At 44.0% G+C, this 4647-nt stretch overlaps 1 pseudogene; it reads left to right on the top strand.

Moving 5' to 3' along the window:
- Positions 1-1802: 1802 nt before the first annotated feature.
- LOC100459139 (histone acetyltransferase KAT7-like) lies at positions 1803-3442 on the top strand (annotated as a pseudogene).
- The last annotated feature ends 1205 nt before the right edge of the window (positions 3443-4647 follow it).

The following is a 4647-nucleotide window of genomic DNA, read 5'->3' as shown; positions in this document are numbered from 1 at the left end:
GTTCTGTAGAGCATGCTGTTGTTGCCAGTAGGGTGGGGGGTGGGGGAGGGGTGCCATTGGTGATTCAAGACTGTTTTTTGTGTTTCTTCAGTGTCTTTTTCAGTGATACAAAGATAAAATCAGGTACTACAAGGGCTCACTGGATTTTTGGTTCTCATAAAGGTTTGGTTTTTTTTTTCTGTGTAGATAGTTGTTAAATTGATGTTCTTGTTTGGGTGAGGTGGAGAGAATCGATGAAGCCTTCTATTCTGCCATCTTGCTCCACCTCTCACAGTATTTCTTAAGTGCAAGCAAATGCTATGAGAAAGGTAGAAACAAAAGTTCCACATTAGGTAGGACATAAAATACAGGAAAGATTTGAGGTAAGGCTGGAAAACTATTTGAGGCTATATTGTGAAGGGCTTTGACTACCACAGGAAGATATTTCCTTTATTTCTAAGTACTAGGACATCTTTCCAGATTTTTGGACAGTAGAGTGATGTGATTACAATTTTGCTCTAGGAAGATTCATCCATTGACAGTGCATAGGATATATCAGCATGGTATATGAGACAGTAAGGAGACAATTATAGTGGTATAGTCATCAAGTGACAAGGGACTGAACCAAGTGGTTGTAGTAGGAGGGGACATTGTGAAGGCAGACTCTACAGACCATTGTTCCTACCCTAAATGATTCTTCTCCATTGGAATGGTCAATTTGTTTTAACTGGAAGAGTAGTGGATAAAGCTATTAAAATTTTGCTAATTCAGTAGTTTTTCAGCTATAGTGTAATATAGTGTATATCTACTTTTCAAGTAAAATATTACCATCATCCTAGCTATATATGCCACAGAGGTATAGCATTACACTCTTGTAGAATCCTCAGGGATTAGGTAACACAGTGATAAATCCTGAAAATTCTTCATATGTTTGCCAAAATTTTAAGGTGTGGCATTGTCAGGGAAGTGGGGGAAAGCCAGCAGTCAAAGGCCTCACCCAGCTCCCACACCAACTGAAGGGCAGGTCTCACTCCCACCGTGCCCTCTCCAACAGCCCCAAGTCCGTTTGCAGGCAGAGGGTGAGTCAGGCTTGAAAACTTGCCCCAGGGTACCCGCCTCTCAGCTCCAAAAGAAAAGGGCTTGGTTCTTCCCCCGCCTGTGGAGTCTGCACACCAGATTTGCGCCCTACCTTGAGTTCTGGCCAGGAGGCTCCTTACCCTGTTCAAATTGTTGTAAAGTTCAGCTGGAGATTTCCTTCTCCCTGTGAAGTTGTACCCCCTGCTCCTTTAGCCACCCTTCTGATAGATCCCTGTGGTGCTAGGCAAGAATGGCCTGCTAGGGGACCCAGCAAGGTCCCAGGGCCTTTCTGCTGCTCCCTCTACCCTTGTTTTTCACTTGGCACTCTAAACTGACTCAGCTCCAGGTAAAGTCGGAAACTTCTCCTGCAAACAGACCTTCACCTTCTCCTGTGTGTGTGTGTGTGTGTGTGTGTGTGTGCGTGTGCATGTGTGTGTGTTCGGGAGAGGAGGGTCTCCCTTTCCCACTTTCACAGTTGGGGCACTCACAGTATTTGGGGTGTCTCTCAGGTCCTGCAGGAGAAGTCCGCTTCCTTCAGAGGCTCTGTGGGTCCCCTCATGATTTCTGGTTTCTGGACAGCTAATTTTGACATGGGTACCGAGATAACCCATGGAGAAAAAATAGTCTCTTTAATAAGTGGTGCAAGGAAAACTGGATTTGCACATGAAAAAGAATAATAAAATTGGTCCGTTATCTTATACTGTAGATCAACTCAAAATGGCTAAAAGACCTGAAATCGTTCTTTCCTGGAAAGGATTCTTGTAGTGACTGCCATGGAATACAGACAGACCTATGGGAACACACGGGAACCTCTTTTAGAAAACCTGACAAGCAAGTATGACTTGGATCTTTTCCGATGAGCAGAAGCCCAGGCCTCAGAGGATTTGGAGAAGTTAAGGCTGCAAGGCCAAATCACAGAGGGAAGTAACATGATTAAAACAATTGCTTTTGGCCGCTATGACCTTGATACCTGGTACCATTCTCCATATCCTGAAGAATATGCAAGGCTGGGACATCTCTATATGTGTGAATTCTGTTTAAAATATATGAAGAGCCAAATGATACTCCATCGGCACATGGCCAAATGTGTGTGGAAACACCCACCTGGTGATGAGATATATCGCAAAAGTTCAATCTCTGTGTTTGAAGTGGATGGCAAGAAAAACAAGATCTACTGCCAAAACCTGTGCCTGTTGGCCAAACTTTTTCTGGACCACAAGACATTGTATTATGATGTGGAGCCCTTCCTCTTCTATGTTATGACAGAGGTGGACAACACTGGCTGTCACCTGATTGGATATTTTTCCAAGGAAGAGAATTCATTCCTCAACTACAATGTATCCTGTATCCTTACTATGCCTCAGTACATGAGACAAGGCTATGGCAAGATGCTTATTGATTTCAGTTATTTGCTTTCCAAAGTTGAAGAAAAAGTTGGCTCCCCAGAATGTCCACTCTCAGATCTGGGGCTTATAAGCTATTGCAGTTACTGGAAAGAATTACTTCTCTGCGACCTGCATAATTTCCAAGACAAAGAGATTTCTATCAAATAAATCAGTCAGGAGACGGCTGTGAATCCTGTGGACATTGTCAGCACTCTACAAGCCCTTCAGATGCTCAAGTACTGGAAGGGAAAACACCTAGTTTTAAAGAGACAGGACCTGATTGATTAGTGGATAGCCAAAGAGGCCAAAAGGTCCAACTCCAATAAAACCATGGATCCCAGCTGCTTAAAATGGACCCCTCCCAAGGGCACTTAAAGTGACCTGTCATTCCGAGCCAGCGAACCCCAGCAGTAGGAATCCGTACCCTAGGGATCTGTCGGTCATTTCTGTTGCTCTTGTGATTGGCAAGTACAGTATCCTTTGGGAAGGCCATCCCCCTCAGGACTGTCCTGGCTCCGACCTTTGTGTACACTGCAGACGCTGGTTCTGAGGAACTGTTGTTTCGGCCTCAGTGAGGTTGCCTGGATGGGATCTATATTAGACTTGAGTGCAGGTCTCTCAGCACTGACCCAAGGAGTTCTGTTACGGTACTGTACCTGTCCAGTCACCGGTTCTCTCCTCATGTCCTTTCGCCCCATGAGGTTGTGTTGTGTCTTCTAAGCGTGGTACTAGTGCTTACCACCTGGTCACCAGACCTCCAAATATGGCTGCCACCACGAGGATCTTTCCAGTTACTCCTTATATGCGTGTTCTATGGTGGGGCAGGGAAGAGGTGGCACTTGTGAGTGTGTGTGGATTGGCAGGGGGTCCATTCACTTTGGGTTCCATCTTGCTTTAAATTTCTTTCCTTCATTTTGATTAAGAGACCTCTTTTTGATCTGTATCGGGCTAACCGGAGCCAAATACTTTTGAAGAGTTTCTCAGGGACTAGTCATGGTACTAGCATATAATTGATCTGAATGAGATGAGGAGAAGAATGAAGAGGTGGTGGTTCTGGGTTGATTTGAGTTCACCTGTGGGCAGTGGGCAGTGTCTTGGTGAAAGGGAGCGGATACTACTTTTTGCCTCACCGTAAAGTACCCACTAGTAAATATTTCCTTCTCTCTTTACTCCCACTTTTTACGTTTGCAGATGCCAAAGTAATGTCCACTTCTCCCTTTCATGCTGCATGTTAACTGGTTAATTATACTGCAGAAACCTTTTCACCTCCACTAGTCTGATACAGTACATCTGTACTTCCATATACCTTGCACTGATTTTGTCTGAATGCCCTGGGAGAAGTTGAAAATGACTGAAAGTGACTTCCGTATCTCAGCCCATGACTCAGCAAGGCAGAATGGCCACCCCTGCCAAGGTTTGCTTCTCTTTTCAACAGTGCCTCACCCTCCCTCTAGGATTAAAGTGCTTCTGCCCTTCCATGAACTCCTCCTCCATTTCCTTTTTGGGATTTGTCACCATCCTTCTATTCTCTGGTCTTCTATTTTTGGTGTTGTTCAAGTGAAGGAAGAGATGTTCTCTCTAATTTCTCTCTAGCCCATTATAACCTGCTATCTTCGGGCAACTTTTGATGTATGACATGTCACCCTTCCCAACTTGGTCTCCTCCAACATGCTGTCTTCATGTGGGGCCCTCACCACAATCCCTGACTCCAGTCATTTGTGCCTTTCTCTTGTCATCTCTGTACACTACTTATATTCACTGTGGGTTGGGGGAGCTAATTTTAAGCATGTTCAGTGGCAGCTGCCCTCCAGTTTCAGTGTCACTGTTAAAATTTATCCAAAAGCAACGTCACTAGGGGTTTTCTTAAGGGGTAAAGGCCTTTTACAGAAGCTAAACCCTTCCCCACATGTGGTAGAATGTGCTCTTCTACATCTACTCCTCAATAAAGCATGTTCTCTGCTAAAAAAAAAAAAAACAAAAAAAAAATCATAAAAATCTTGGAATAAAACATAAGGGAAAACCTCCTGGATACTGGCCTTGACAATGATATTTGGGTATGATACCAAAAGCTCAGGCTACAAAAGCAAAAATAAATAAATAGAACTGCATCAAACTAAAAAGCTTCTGCACAACAAAGGAAATAATCAACATGAAAAGGCAGCCTACAGCTTGGGAGAAAATGTTTGCAACCATATATCCAATAAAG

The sequence above is a fragment of the Pongo abelii genome, chromosome X (genome assembly GCF_028885655.2).
Source record: "Pongo abelii isolate AG06213 chromosome X, NHGRI_mPonAbe1-v2.0_pri, whole genome shotgun sequence".
NCBI classification, from domain to species: Eukaryota; Metazoa; Chordata; class Mammalia; order Primates; family Hominidae; genus Pongo; species Pongo abelii.
The sequence above is the reverse complement of the archived record's forward strand: the minus strand, read 5'-3'. Positions and strand labels throughout refer to the sequence as shown.